This window comes from Hipposideros armiger, unplaced genomic scaffold (assembly GCF_001890085.2).
Source record: "Hipposideros armiger isolate ML-2016 unplaced genomic scaffold, ASM189008v1 scaffold_34, whole genome shotgun sequence".
NCBI classification, from domain to species: Eukaryota; Metazoa; Chordata; class Mammalia; order Chiroptera; family Hipposideridae; genus Hipposideros; species Hipposideros armiger.
In genome coordinates this window covers 3,684,893-3,701,332 of record NW_017731384.1, presented here as the reverse complement: position 1 = coordinate 3,701,332, position 16,440 = coordinate 3,684,893, and the positions used below count along the sequence as shown (strand labels likewise).

Sequence of the window (16,440 nt, the reverse complement as noted above, 5' to 3'; positions counted from 1 at the left end):
GAATTGAGCAGAGACTGGGGTAGGAGCTTGAGACTCAAAGATAAGTAAGTCTCAGAACCGGCCCTCTGGCTCAGAGGGAGACACAATAGAATGCAAGGAGTTGAAATGATAGGGGTATGCACAGAGCATTATGTGTCCTCAAAAGGAAAGGGGGAGGCAGGTCCAGAAGCTTCTTGGACACGGGGGTGCCTGCCCTGATGACTTTTGGAAGTTCACAAAGTGAAAGCGGGGAGGAAAACTCCAGACCAGGGGAAGAGCCGGAACCAGACATGGTTCAGAAGAGAATGGCATGAACAGGGAACCCTGCACAGCTCAGTGCTATTGGAGGACAGACCCAGCCAGCCACGAAACTCGGGTCATCAGGAGCCAGCCCATGATGACCCGCATGCCCAAACTTTGTCTTGCAAGAGTCACGTCACTGACGGTGCTGTGGTCAGAGTCCCATGTCACAAGATCACCCCGGCAGGTGATTTTGAGGGAGGCAGTGACAAGGCACCTTTAGAAGATAAAATTGCGGGATTGGCTGATGGATAAAATCTAGGCAGAGCACAGAAGAGGGAGGAGACGAGACGCCTTCCTGTGAGGACTGTCCTGAGAGTGTTGGGGCAAAGACAGGGAGGAGGTGGAGGGTCACCAACGGCAGGATGATCATTTGATGTAAGCCAGGCCAAGTCTGGTCCCTGCTGGACATCCAGGCGGAGGTATCCACAGGGCATTTGGATGCTGGGCCTGAAGCTGCAGAAGCTGTGGACTGGGGATCAGAGCCTGCAGAGTGGTGAACACCACAAGCAGCGGAGGTCGCCAGGGGGAGTGTGAGGACAGGAAGTAAGGGCAGAGGAGAAACTCTGGGCACTCTGGGAAGAGATTGAGAAGGACAGTCAGAAAGAAATTAGAAGAGCACAGGAGAGAAAGGCCACAGAAGCCAGAAAAATAACCTTTGAGAAGAATTGCAAAGGTCCAGGATGTTGAGCCGTTTCCTTTGAAATGTCAGGGTGTAGGACCCCTAAGAACAGTTCTTGCTAGAGAGTCACTGGGGGAAGCATCTTTCTATGCTGTGAATTTGAGGCCCTCTGAGCCGGGGAGTCCCCCAGAGTAAGGACTCCAGGCCTTGTTTAATGTGTGCATTCCTGAGCCTACGACTGCGAAGTGCTGGTCCAGAGCATGGGTATAAAGTTCCCATCCTTCAGGACCCATGCATCCACTCCCCTGAGTGACCCCCAAGCCCCCAGGCAGGCAGCTCCTTTCCAGCAGCAGTGCATGGAGCCTCGGCACACTCCTGGGCTGACCCATGCAGGCCCCTTCCCTGCCTCGTGCTCTGTTTCCAGGTTCATTTCATTTGAGGGTGATTCACACATTTTTCTCCCTCACCCTGCCTGGCGCTGCCTTCCCAACTGAGCACACATTTCCAAGGAGACACACCCATCATCTTGGGCCACTTGGGTGCCTAGTATGGTACAGAAGCCAGTGAGAGGGAGGCACTCTTGAAATGGTCCAGGGAGCTCACAGAACAGTCCATCATATGGGCGGGGCCTCCCTCAGCCCTGGCAGGGCCTCCTGGTGCCTGGATGTGTTCTACACAGTGTGAGATGGTGGTCGAGCCAAGTGTCTTAAGTGCTTGGGCTCTGAAGGATGACTGCCTGGGTTCTAATCCCAGCTCTGCACTTACGACCCGGGCAGCCCTGGGCAAGTCACTTTACCTCTCAGGGCCTGCATTTTTTCATCTATAAAATGGGATTGATAACAACAGCAGCCACCCACATGAGAGGGCTGTAGTGAGGACTCAATGAGTTGACATTTACAGCACTTAGCACAGTGAGGTCCTCAATAAGTGTCAGCTGGTGGTACGAGTTGTTATGGTAGTAATAGTGGTGGTTAGCATAGGAGCATCTGCTTGACCCCAGAGGGGCTCCCCTCCGCAGACTTGGGCCCTGGGTCCCTTGCACATCTCCAGGGACTGGGAAGAAGTCAGGACAACTACAAACTATTAGGACAGAGGGGACTCCACGTTCGGGCTGTTTGGCTGGGCTGCCTCCCGAGAGCATGACTTGATTTAGATGATTTAGGGAGAAGGCCCACTGCTTCCCCCCAGCTGGCCTGGGAAGGAGTAATGGGTAGCAGATGAAGAAGCCCCCGGAGAAGAGATGAAATTAGTCATGTCCAAATGCTGATTGCTTCCTAATCAGGTGATGAATGTGGCCTCCCACCACCTGCTTCCTGCCGGCTTCCATCCAGCCTTACCCCAGATCCCCAGCTAGCAGAATCCTGCAGCATTCCAGGCCTCTTCTCTCTTTCTGTGTCTTTTGCCAGCATTTTTCTTGCTTAATGGTGAGGACTATGGCTTCCCATTAACTTTTATCCTCCCCATAAATGGCCTGCTTGACTCACAATGACAATTGTTCCGCTCTGTTCCCGGGGGTTCCTCCATCGTCGTCATCTTGCTCACAGCCAGCCTGTCACCGCTGTGTCCCAGCCCACCAATACCCCACTGCTGGGCCCTGCTGGGCCTGTGGAAGGAGGGAAGCTGGCTTTTACATTTTATTTACTTTTTTCTTTCTCGTACAAGCAAAAGCCCCAGGCCTTAGCTGCAAGCCTCCCAGAGGGAGCTGAGGCCAAGTGAGCTGAGCCTGGGCAGTGAAGGACCTGGAGACAGGACACGGGCCACGGGGCACCTGTCCTGGGACCCTGAGCCATCAACAGAGACTGGGGTGTGGGCATGACCTCTGGGACAGACTGGGAAGGGCACGGGAGGACAAATGAGGGCTCAAGGCCAAGTTCCCCAGGCCCTGAGTCTGGGCACAGAAAGACATGAGTGAAGCAGCCCTGGGAAGGCCACTTTGAGAGGGGGCTAGTGTCCCTAAGCCAGGTCTCCTTTTCAGGGAGATGAAGGGTCAGATGGGAATGGGGGCACAGATCAGCTTTGGGGAGCCCTCCTTCTCTGCTCCAAATCAGTGGATGACCTTGAATGAGGTTTTCATCCCAGAGACTGGATTCTAACTGGCCTCCCTGCCTACACTCTGTTCCCTACTCTGCAGAGGGACAAGACCTTTGTAAAAACCAAATCTGATCCTGTCAGATTCCTGGGTTAACACTCTTCCACGGTCCCCTGCAGCTCTGAGGCCCTGCCACCTCCCGTCCCCTCCCCCTGCCCTCTGCCTCCAGCTGCACCCACGGGGCCCCCCTTCATCTCCTCAGATGTGCCTCCCCCTCCTGACCTCTAGCCCCTGGCCTCAGCAGTGCTGTTCCCTCCACCTGGAAGTTCACCCGTCCTCACCTCGCCAATGCCTACGCATCCTTCAGGGCTGAGCTCTTGTGTCAGTTCCTGGGACAGGTTCCCTGACTCCTCTACAGGCCACACCTGCCCTCCCCCCACCCCAGGCCTCCTTGGTGCCAACTCAAAGCCGAGACTCTGGCTTGCTCCCCACCGTGGCCCAGTGCACAGCCAGGCGCCTGGCACATGGCAGGCCCTCGGGAAGTGGGTGCCGACTTGAATTAAGGGAGAATGGATAGCTATGAATACACAGCTCACTGCTCCGCCAGCACTCAAGGGGCCCTCGCGGAAGAGACGGAACGGATGTGCTTTCTCTTGATTCCTAAGAGAAGGGAAGGTGCATAGTCCAAAAACAGAGAAGCCCTTCCTGGAAAGCCTCCAGACAGTGGACTGGGCACAGGCAGGACGTCGGGTGCTCTGGGGTTGGGGACAATGGGACATGGCAAAGGTGTGGCTGATCAGCCCAGGCACTCTGAGATCCCAGCGAAGCCCACAGCTCGGTGGTTCCTCACCCGGCAACATGGAAGCACTGTGGTTCCAGCACAGGTGAGGAGGATTTTAACCTGGTACCCTGGACCACAGGTGCTGGGGGTAGTGAAAGGGGTCTTGAAAGCTGGGTTTGAACCCGGTGTCTGGCTGCCCCGGAGGAGCCACTCCCAACCCTGGGAATACTCAGGAAGCAAATGTGTCCTCCCTGCACATGCTGGTGGCCTGGCTGGCATGTGTGTGTCCTCTAAGATGCTGGTGCTCTCTGCCTCCCATCTTTCCTCTCTCTCTTCTATTCTTAAATGGCTTAGGGAGGCAGGGCCGCACAGTGGTGAGAGCTCTGGTTCTGGAGTCAGACAGGAACAGGTGAGAATCCCGGCTTGGCGGCTTGGCGCTCTGCTCCCTCAGGCAAGTTACTTGCCCTCTCAGAGCCTTGCCTTCGTCATCTGTAAAATGGGTTCCTCCTTCATAGGTTATGTTGAGGCTTCAATGAGAAAATGGGAAGAACTTAGCCCAGGGCTTTGCAGGGAGTCAGTGTTCCACAGAAGCCAGCCCTCGTTCATCCGTTGGTAACCAGGCTCAGGGAAGGCAGGGTCGCTTTGCTGGGCCTTCTAAGAGTCAGGGAAGCTTTGCTCATTTTGAAATCCATCATCTCATGGGCATATGAGCACAAGGAAAAGTCCGTGTCGGTCTTGATAGGGGACAAACCTGGTCTGCATCCTTCTGAGAGTAGGGCCAGCTGCCTCTTTGTCATGAGCGCAGGGCTGATTATAATACTAACGGCTTAGGGGTGGCAAGTTAGCGCAGGTGGTTAGAGCGCAGGTTCATAACACCAAGTTTGATTGCCAGTTCGATTCCCACATGGGCTGCAGAGCTGCGCCCCCCACAACTAGATTGAAGACAACTACTTGCAGCTGATGGGTCCTGGAAAAACACACTGTTCCTCAATAAAATTTCCTTAAAAAAAAAAAACAAAAAAAACCAGCTTCCATGTTTTAGGCACTTACAATATCCCAGGCACGGTGATATTTAAAGACTGCGTTGCCTCGTTGAATCCCCCAAACGGCCTTCTGAAGGTTTCCCCGTTTATAAGCCCCGTTTCACAGGTGGGAAAAATAAGGCACAGAGAGGTTAGTTAGGACCCCAAATCCCACAGCTAGCAGATGACAGGGCCAGGACTGAGATCCAAGCAGAGTGATTCAGAACCTGCCACTCTATGGCATCCAGCCACAGGATGATCAGGAGGTATCATGTCAACTAGAAGCCCCTGCAGAGAGAAACATCTAGACCGTGATCAGGGGAGAAAAGTACTGTGATTGATTAGCAATGTCTGCCGTGGACTTGGGAAGGGAGGACTCAGCCCTCTCCAGGCTACTTAAGCATCACGAACCTCTGTTGACACCCTGGGCAGGATCGTTCTTTATTATGGGCCTGTCCTGTGCATTGTAGGATGTTTAGCAGCATCCCTGGACTTCACCCACCAGTTGTCAATAGCACTGCCCACCACCACCCCTCGCCCCACAAGTTCTGACCATCAAAACTATCTCCGGACTTTGTCTCCTGGGAGGCAAATTCGTCCCTGGCTGAGAGCCCTTGCACTGGAGCAGGCAGTGGGGGGTGGACTGAAGAGCACTGAACATGGAGTCAAGAGACCGGGGACCTAGGCTTGGCTCTGTCACCTACCAGCCTGTCACCATGGAAATGGCCCTTCTCCTCCCCAGGTGTCTGGTTCTTAATGTATAAAGAGGATGGAATAGATGGTCCCAAGAGTCCCTTCTGGATGTCTATGATCCCACACTATGATTCTCCTTCCCTCACCCAGACCCTTACAATTAAAACTCTCAGGTTATTGGAGCATAACTTCCCAGCGATCTGCAGGGGCGAACCAACGGAAAAGCCGGGAATCTGCGGAGAGCTGTTTTGCCTTCTTGGAACTTCATATTTGCTCCTCATTAAAGGAAAGAAACAAAGAAAGAAAAAAAAAAGGAGAAAAAAAAAAAACCTGAATCTCGATACCGAGATTTCATCCAAGCAGTAGTTATCAAGCAGCTACAAGTAGAAACACCAAGGAGACAGTAACTGAACACCCATTTCCCTGTGTTAGGAGAGAAAACGAGCTTATTGGTTGGGGAAATCTCCCCGGCTCTGTTCAATTATGAATCTCGGCAGGGAGCCTGGAAAATCTCGGCTGCGCTGGAGTGAAGGGCTGGAGGAGGCGTGAGGCTGGCTGTGGGTTCTTGAAGAACTTGCCTCGCCAGATGAGGGATGGCGGGTGGTGAGAGAGTGAGGCCAGGGTCCCACCTACCACCAAGGGCCAGGGTGGGTGGACAGGAGCTGGGCCGTGAGGATGGGAGCCTCTGGGGCCCAAGAGCCGTCTCTGAGGTCTTCTCAGCAAGCATTTCTTGAAATGGCAGCATTTCTGTGGGAGGAGATTTGGTGCAAGGGCTTGGTGCATTGGCCGCTAGCAGTTAAAAAGGCGTTTTCTTATTGGGATGGAGGAGGGGTCACCATTTACGGGAAACTGTCTCCGTGCTGGCCGCATATGGTCTCATTTCCTTCTTCCTCGTGGGAGCTGTGTGAGATCCACTGATATCTCCACGTTGTCCGTTAGGAAACAGAGATGCCGTACAATTAACTGAGCAGCCCAGCAACTGTTTTCCCAGGTGACTGAGCCCTCAAGAGGCTGAAATTCGCAGGTCACACAGTTTCCATGTGGCAGCACCGGAGCTGGTATTTCCGCATCCCTGTCCCCCGATACAACAACATCCTCCTCTTCCCTGGAGCCTGTGCCCGAGGAAGGAAGTAGGCCCGGGCTTTGGAGCCGAGAGCTGGCTTGGAACCTCTTTTCCTTGATAGAGGTGCGGCTGGTTGGGGGTTAGGGTTCTCCTGGTTGTAGGCACAGAAACCCACTTCTGGCTTGATACCAAAAGAGGACTTTATTGGATATAGAGGGTCCCAAAGAGTTAAAGGAGTTTAACAGCCAAGATGGAGGAAGGGGAGAACCAGGAGTTTTGTAGCTGGCATCACGGGCCACTTGGGAACTCCCCGGCACCTCTGTGCCCCTGGATCGCCTCTGTTTCTGATCCAAAATCCAAACTCCTGAGTGAGCTATGTGATTGGCCCCACTAGGGCCAGATGTGTGCTAGGGGATCTCTGGCTGGGGACAGGGCCATGCTCTGTGTGAAGGACCCATACCCTTTCCCACGGGTACACCCCACAAGTACATCAGAGCCTCAGGATGAGCTTGGCGACAGGCAGAGGGCCCACCCCCGCGCCCCCCATCTTCTGTCTCTCTGAGTCACTGCCCAGCTATCCAAGGACCTAGAGAGTCCAGGACCTAGAGAGATGCCTCAATTTACCAGATTAACTGATCTCCAGGTTTCAGGTTTGCAGAGACAGAATTGGGGCCAGAAATAGAGTTTCCTCTGAGAATCCCACTACCTGGGGAAAGGACTTGAACCAGAACCGGTTCCCGGCAGACCCCAGTTCCCTATCAGACATGAACCAGGACCCAGCCCCACTGAAACATGCCATCTTCCTTCTGCTGATGACAAGGATGACTTCTCCCCCCGAATCCTCCACTGGCCTTACTCTGGGCTGTCCCATTTGGGGGGAACACCCTACTGGACCTAGCAGCTCACCTAGACTGTAGAGATAGGAGGAGACACAGCCCCCTGCCTGCTGCCTGATTAAACTAGAGCTGAGGGAGGAGACATTTTTCTCAGTTAGGTCTGAAACATTGCAAGTTGAGCCCCTCCGCTCCTCAAGATGGCTTTCTCTTTGTGACTGACAGGGAGCTAGAGGTGAGGCAGGCTGAGCCTAAGGTCCCTGCCAGCCTCCCCACACCATGCTCCTGGCAGCAGCAGGGGCTGAGGCTGCCATGGCTCGTCGCACAGCTGCAGGAAGCTGCCGACTCTGAGCCAAAGTTTAAATGTGTCCCTCCTCACAAGGAGCTCCAATGTGAGGGGCATGATGAAGGGAGAGCTTGTTAATCCTGGAGGAGAGCCCCCTGCAATCTCCCAGGCAGCTGGGCTCCTCTGGGACTAAAATAAGATTCCCAAGGGGCTCCAGGGTGGGGCCCTGAACCCTAACGGGTCAAATGACACCCAGCCAGGCTGGGAATAGAATCCCAGACGTGCACAGTCGAGAGGGACTAGAGCTCCCTGCGTTAGTCATGAGGGGACTTTTCCAGTTTAAGGAAAGCTCACTGTGGCACCCCGGAGCCGATGGCATTAAATCCAGTCCCCTTGCAGGGCAATCCAGGCCACCTCCGTGACAGCAACCCCACCTCCTTTTTTTCAGCCTCGGTCCCCACCCCTCCGACTCCTCGTGCCTGCTGTCCTCCAGAAGCTCACTCCCTGACATGCCCCTGGCCTTTCCCTCTGCCTGGGCTGTCATATGTCAAATCCTACCTACTCCTCAGCTCTTTGTGAGTTCCAGCCCCTCCCGGAAGTTGTCCCAGATGCCCCAGCCAGTACGTATCTCTAATTCTTTGAAACTCCATGAACCTGCCACGTCCCTTGTAACACACGCCATTGGCTGTCTTGTTCTAAGGTGATGTGTGCAACCACCTCCCCAACTAGGCTATAAGTTCTTGCCAGGGGGACCCATGTCTTTGGACTCTCACAGGGCCTGGCATCAATACACAAATGCTGAATTAAAAGGAAGACTGGGCAAAGGGCTGAAGGGATGACCCGTGTCTGTATCAAAACCCAAACAGACCCTACAGGGACAACGAGGCACCTCAATGACTCCAAGCTATCGAGAGAAGAAAAGAGTGCACGTGGGACTTGTCTGGCACTGGTGTAGGTGTCATCATTGCCCAGAGACACTGCTCACGGTCTGAGTCCCAAGCACTTGGCCATAGGGGGGACATGGAGGGCTCCTCCCCAAACTCCCAGTCGGAAAACAGCTTGGTCTGAAGGCACCTCTAAGACACAAGGAGTTAAAAACTGTATTCTCACCCTCACAGCATTATCAGGACATAACCTTCTCAAATGCTTTGCCCAACATGGGTCTCCTTGGGCCTCACTTCAGCTCTGAAAGATCAGAACCGTATTTCCCCCATTTTCCAGTTGAGAAGCCACTGTGCCCTCTGCCCTGCAGCCTAGGCCAGCTTCCTCAGTGACATGCTCCCTGTAGCTCTGCCCCCTCCTTCAGACTTCTTTCCTCAGTCGTAATTGAATGACTCTATAACCAGAGAGCTCCAGAATGGCAGAGACCATATCTGGCTTGTTCTTTTCTTCTTACTATTATTATTGCTGTAACAGAAACTCACCAAAATGTGTAATATCTTAAACATAATAGAAGTGGATGTATTGCTCACGTAACAGCTCTAAAGTGGATAGTCCTCTGAGTGGTGGCTTTTCTCCACAGTGGGACTCAGGGACCCAGGCCCTTTCTGTTCTTGTGGCTCCACCATTCCCTGAGGCTGGTGGGGGAAACAGCGGAGTTGCAGGGGGCACACCCACTTTGAGAAGTGTCCAGGAAGGGCACACATCACTTCTGCTCACACCCCATTCGACAACTCGGCCCCATGGCCACATTCTAAATGCAAAGGAAGCTGAGAACTATTGTGCAGCCATGTGCAGTAAGAAGGGGGCGTGAATTATTGAGCAGATACTCTGGGGCATCTAAGTCCCCGGCATTTGGCATACAGCAGGTGCTCAATAAATGTAAATTGGGTGAACTGAAGGAACTGAAGGTTATAGTGGCTTAACAGGGTCTCATAGACAGTCACTAACAAGCCAGGGAGCGAAGGCTCCCCCAGGAAAGCCCAGCTCTGCCCACGCTGCCTCTCCGAGCCTGGAGTTTCTTTACCCAACAGCCTCCCTCACAGCAGTTGGAGAGAAGCCAGTGTAGGAGGACACCAGAGGGTGCCAATTGGGAAATCACAGCTATTAGGATTCTTTGGAGACAGGCATGGAAGTGGAAGAATTGGGGGGGGGGAATTATGGGGAGCAGGGAGTAGGGCAGGGCAAGGAGCTCCGGGTGGAGAAGCAGGGAGCCCGGGTTTGTTGAGGGCGGCTTGGCACCCTGGCCCGGACACTTGACAGAGCATCTGCCCCGAACCCTGTGTTTGGGCTGAATTGTGTCCCCTCTGATTCTTATTTCGAAGTCTTAGCCCACATACCTCCAACTGTAATCATATTTGGAATACCGGTCTTTACAGAGTTAATCAAGCTAAAATGAGGTTATTAGGGTGAACCCTAATCCAGGATGACTGGTGTCCTTATGAAAGGGGGAGATTTGGAGGTGGACACACACAGGGAGAACGCCAGGTGAAGATGAAGGCAGAGATCAAGGTGATGCTTCCGTAAGCCAAGGAGCGCCAGTGGTGGCCAGCACGCCACCGGCAGCTGGGGGGAGGCCTGGAACAGAATCTCCCTCAGAGCCTCGGAATAACCAGCTCTACCCACACCTTGATCTTGGACTTCTGGCCTCCAGAACTTGAGACAATGAATTTCCGCTGGTTAAACCACCCAGTTCGTGGTATTTTGTTACGGCAGCCCTAGAAATGAATGCACTCTGCCTCTCTGCGCTAAAATGACCTTGGCCAAGTCACTTCCATCCTGGCCTCTGGTCTCTCATCCACAGACACATCTACAGACAAGAACTGGGGTCTCCCCAAACCAGGCGCACTGCTTGCCATTGTCCTGTGCTGCCTCTTTCTTTCATCTCTCCCAGCTGCCCTCACCCCATGCAGCCTCGTTCAGGAGTGGCCGCTGGGGCCCAGGAACTTCAAACCCCAAGTTACTCCCATGGAGACTGTACAGTAAAGTGTCATCACAGCCTACCATGAGAGACTCCCAGCCCAGCCCCCTTCATACACACTGGCACTGCTATTATTCTTATTGTGAGGATAACACTCTTCCCCACATCCTCACCCATCAGCCTGGCCAAAACCCTGCCACTCCTCAGTTCTCCACGTCCTCCATGAAGCCCCGGGTCCTCTCTGGAAATGTACACCCTTCTAGTCCTACTAGGCTGTTCCTGCCCTTCCTACTGGAGGTTAGGGTTAGGGTAGGAGGGGTTAGGGTAGGAGGCCAGGCTCACAGATAAGCAGCTCTGGGTAAACACTGGAAGAGAAGCCATCCTAGCAGGTGATTGGCACCAGAATGAGGAGCTCCTCCCACACACCCCACTCTGCAAAAGGACTTGGACCATTTGGCCCTTGGACCACGGCAGTGACCAGCATCTGATGACTCAATTCCCAGTAGGAGACGGCCACTTCAAATTATGATAAAGTTCAAATTGATCATTATTTAGAAAAATAAATGTTTGATTATTTTCCAACACATAAGAGGTAACCCTGGGGTCAGAAAGGGGGGCAGGGGGGTCCTAATCCCTCAAGCTTCCAGCTCCCCATGTGCACATGCAGTGCAGTTCTCCTGGGCAACCTGCCCGATGCCATGGGCAAAGAGCAAGAAATAATTGGTGCCGCTGAATGGAGGCATCTGCAGGTGACATGTGCACGGAGCTGGTTGCTGCATCAATGAGTGGCTGGAGTCACAGGTGGCAGAGAAGTGTGAGGTGGGGCAAAGGGTGTCCATACACTCTCAACAGATGTCCATTTCTGCTGTCAGTGTTGGGTGAGCAGCAGATGAAACGAGTGCTTATGAAAACGCTACGCAAGCACTAAAGGATCACACGGACGATCACCATTATCATTAAGTCGCCTTCTCACATTCTTTTCTCCAGGATCCCTTTAATTAGGACAGACCTCTGAGGTGGCCCATTATGGAGGCTTGTGTCAGATGTTAGTGCCCTTGAAATGACTCATAGGGTGAGCAATTCCTGGTTTGTCTAAGGCTGTCCTGGTTTTAGCATTTAAGTCGTATGTCCCCGTAGGCTGAGTCCCAGGGGTTGGTCATTCTAGCTGTACTTAAGGGCATGACCCCAGGACATGACCTTCACCCACCAGAGTCTAAGATGCCGCCCATATACCTTCCAGCATCACAGTTCACACCGCCTCACCTGCTTCCACATCTGAGTGGATCTGTGGTCATTTCAGACACAGCACCACATTTTCACTTAGAATCAAAGATTTGGTTTCTTTTCTCTTAATATAAGCCTTATCGGTTCATTTTCAGACATCGTAGAAAACTCAGAAAATACAGGGGAAAAAAATGTAAAGAAGAAACTTTTAATTTTCTCATAACCCTAGCACCCAGAAATAAAACACTGCACACATTTTTAGGATATTTCTTTCCAGACGTTTTCTATGCCTGTGGAAATACCTTTAACAAAAGTGGTTCATGATATATGTAGATGAATGGCTATGTTAACACATGCACACACTCCTATACTTTTTATCTACAAAATAATCTTAGAATCTTAGGGCAAAAGGGGCTCCCTCTGACCCGATTCCCAAGTTTTATAGATGAAGAAATAAATGCCTGAGGCCATGTGACTAATGAACTCTCTTCACACCAGTGTTTCCCGACCCTCAGGAAGGAGAGGGCCACGTGTCTCTGGGAACACAGGCCAGCGACCCCAGGAGCACCTCAGTATCCCTGCAGTGTGGCCAGTCCGGGATCTCAGAACTAACCGTCCTAAATATCACTTAATACACCACACGGCAAATGGCTCGTTCACCGAGAGATAACATGTGTGAAGTGGATTGGAAATGGCTTTCTCTCTTCCTTCTCACATCAGCCATTAATTTTCTCCCTATTCAAATGCCTTAGGCCAACGCTAACAAAATTAAATTTGACAGGGATGAATGTGAAGTCCTTAGAACTAAACACTCTACTCAACAAAAACAGGTTCGGGGAGAGAGGAGGCAGCTCTTGTGAAAAAGTCTTAGGAGACTAAATGGATAGGAACACCAGGTCGGTCCCATTAACAGAAGCACAGGGTCCAGAGAAGAGGAGGGGGTGGGGCCGCTGTGTTCTGGGCTGGTCAGACCCAGCCTGGAATGCTGGGTGGTTTGGTGGTGGATGTTGTGCTTCTGGGCACCAAGAGTTGGGAGCCAGGCTTGAGAAGGGTCTTGGAACCATCAGTAAAGAAATGGCATTTAGCCCATCGATAAATGACTGGATTAAGAAACTTTGGTGCATTTACACAATGGAGTATTACTCAGCTATAAAGAAGAAGGAAATAGTACCATTTGTAACAATACAGATGGAACTAGAGAACATTATGCTAAGTGAAATAAGTCAGTCAGAGAAAGACAAATACCATATGATCTCACTTATACATGGATTCTAAGGAACTGAATGGATGGGAGACGTGGACAGAGATAGTCTCAGAGACACAGAGGAAAAACAGAGTTGTTAGTTGGGAGGGGGTGGCGATGAAGGAGAAGGGGAAGGGATGAGACAATACAAATTGGTAACTACAATATGGCCTCAGGGATAGGAAAGACAGTCTGGGGAATATAATCAATAATGTTGTAAATATTTCTTAGGGGGCCAGATGGACTCATGTCCTGTTGGGGAGACCACTTCATAGTCGGTGTAGAGGCCTGACCACCGCACTATATTTCTGAAGCTGATGTTGAATAATATTGTATGTCAACTATAATTATATATACATATAGTCTCGTGACATGGAGTAGAGAGTAGGAATGGAGTCAATGGAATTGTAATAGATAAGCATAATATCAGGGGTGGGAGGGCAGTAGATGGGGGAAAGGGGGTTGTTACTTTGTGAGGGTAAAAAGGATAACTATTGCATTGTTCTGTACACCTGAAACTAACAATAAAAAATTTAAAAAAAAAGAAATGGCATTTAAGTCCTACATCCTGTACCCAGAATAGGAACTGAAGACATTTGACATATATTTAGGGGAATTACCCAAATAATTGTGGACTCGAGGGCCAGGGAGCAATCTCTTTCACTGTCCATGTGTCAAAAATGCTTTGTGCCCCTCTCCACAGCCCCTACCTCTTTAGACTGGAGATGGGGGTAAGGTTGATGGGGCTGGGGTCAGGCTTCCAGCCTGTTCGTATAAGGTCTATCCAGGGAAGGGCCTGGTCCCAACTCTTGGCAGCTTGTAAGCCACCTCTGTCCTTGCCTGCAAATTCTGGGCAGCGGGAAAAGTACCTGTGCTTCCATCCTATTAGACATAACTTCTCTCTTTTGTGATTGGAAGGGTTGACACATGGTTGAAGGAACTTTTTATTTCCAAGGATAATAAAAACTCCCAGTGGGTGAAGTTTTGTGGAGGCAGGTATCCTTTCAGGAACTTAGAACTGTTTGAAAATGGAATGCTTTGGGTGGTGGTGAGGTCCCCATTGCTGGCAGTCCCCACGTAAGTAAGTACTGGCTGGAGGATTCAGGACGCTGAGGGGCGGGAGGGAACCTGCACCAGACGACTGACGAAGCTGCTTTGGAAGCCTAAGCCTGAGAGATTGCATGAGTTTCCTGTACAACACTCGGCAAGAAGGTCCTTTTGCAGATGCCCAGTAAACATGGCTTCTTAGACATGATCCATGAGCTGCCAGAGAAGAAAGAAGGCCTACTATGATTGTGTTTGGGGGCCCGTTCACCCTGCTGCAAGGCTGGGACCCAGCAATGAGACAGGTTGCATTTTCTCTTACACGGCAACACTCCTGTGTTGGTTTCCTAGGGCTGCCATAACAAATGATCCCAAATCAGGTGGTTCAAAACAACAGAAATTGATTGTCTCCCAGTGCTGGAGGCCAGGAGTCAAGGTGGCAGCAGGGCTGCGCTCTCTCTGAGACTCTGGGTGGAATTCTTCCTTGCCTTTTCCGAGCTCTTGATGGCTGCCAGCACTTCTGGGCACCCCTCGGCTGGTAGATGCATCACTCCATTCTCTGCCTCTGTCTTCACGTGGTCTTCTCCGTGTGTGTCTGTCCACATTTCCTTCTTCTTATAAGGACACCAGTCATTGGATTCAGGGCCCACCCTAGTTCAGAGTGACTTCATCTTAACGTGGTTACATCTTCAAGACCCTATTTCTGAATAAGGTCACGTTCACAAGTACCAGGGGTTAGGACTTCAACATATCTCTTGGGATGGTCACAGTTCAGCTTCCAACAGCACCCATCCTTTCAGTCTGTGCAGAAGAGTTCGGTGCAGATGGAGAAAGGGAGTGAGGAAAGGAAAGGAGTCAGTTAGTGGCAGAGGGACTGCAGAGTGCATGCGTTCAGTGTGCCTTACAGCATAATTCCCCTGTGGTGGGATCCATGTGTATACACATGGTCCCAAGAAGGGGGAATGTTAATGTCTATGGAATAGTTGAGTTGGTGAGCCATAACTACGGATGGCTAAGCAGCCACTAGAAGGAATGTGTTAAAAACGAGCTAATATGTCACACAGGGATTGCTATTTACAATTTCTGTCAAATATGAAATAGTGCCCGCAGTGTGGAGTGGAGGTTAGCAAATGTATTGGAGGAGCATTTGGAATAAATGTGTCTATATGCGAGCTAATAGTGCTTCAAAACCTAAGTTGTACTTTCAGACTGAACATATAAATATATGGTTTCCTCATTTCTGCCAAAGCATGTTTTTCTTTTAACATTATCAGTGTTGGAACAAGTTTTATCCCCCTAGTCCCAATACTATTTCTTCTAGGATTTTCAGCAACTTTTGGAAAAGTATGAAGTTATTGTATTTTTATTAAAAATGCACTGGTTTTTTTAAAAAGTTAGATCTACAGGTATTGACTTGGAGAGATGTTTGTAGATAAGATAGTGTTAAATGGAAAAAGCAGGATATGGAGTAAAGAGTATTGTATAATTCTGTTTCAAAAATAGGGGTATAGCCTTCCTCAAAACCAGTTTGTCAGTGTCTTTTAAAACTAAACATACAACTACCATATGACCCAACAGTTACACCCTTGGGCATTTATCCCAGAAAATGAAAACCCAGGTTCATGCAAAAACCTGTACATAAATGTTTATAGCAGCATTATTAGAAATAACTGGAAAGCACAGATGTGATATGTGGTATTCGTGCCAGGTCAAGGAACAACTTAATTACCCATCCTCATCTATAGAATGGGGATAACCACAGGTCTTATCTCCTAAGGATCTTAGGAGACTCGCACAAGATAATACCTAAAAGGCACTTAGTTGGGTTTTAGCCCACGGTGATGACATGGACGGGGGGGGGGGGGGGGGGGGGGGGGGGGGTTCACTGCCATTGGACCCAGAAATCACCTGCCCTATGCTCCGCGGGTCCTCACTCTTCTGTGGGTGGTTAAGTTGGCGGAAAATCACGAGCGTTTGTGATCAAGAGGAAAGCCACCCTGACCCCAGCCTGCATGAGCAGGGATGCTGCCCCAGGTATGAGGGGGTTGGCTGGCAGGGCAGGGCCTGATACCCTGTGCGCCCCCACCTCTACCTGTGTCCAGTTCTGTGCTGGGCATTCCCAGACTGCAGGGGAGCAGGGGCTGGGAGAGCTGGATGGAAGATTCTGGAAGGGAGGACTGGCCTGTCCTCCTGCAGTGACTGAACTGCCCAGGGTGTCCTGCCTCCCACCCTGTGAAGGCTGCTTCTCAAAGTGGGGAAGGGAGACCAGGCAGGAGATGCCTCGGCCTTTCTGGAAATTTCTTTTGCTCCATGTTCTCTTCCTTCCATCAACTGAGGGGATTGGAATCAGGTTGTGTACAGTGTACAGATTCGGCATGTACTTTAGGAGGGATTCGCCATAACCGTGTGTGAGACAGCGGGAAAGACACAGACAGACACTGTGGGGAAAAGATTCCACTCT

General features: G+C 51.1%; 1 protein-coding gene across 1 annotated transcript in view; it reads left to right on the top strand.

Moving 5' to 3' along the window:
- The window catches only part of CACNG4 (calcium voltage-gated channel auxiliary subunit gamma 4), a 53,053-nt gene that overhangs the window by 27,156 nt on the left and 9,457 nt on the right, over window positions 1-16,440 (top strand). The window lies entirely within an intron of this gene.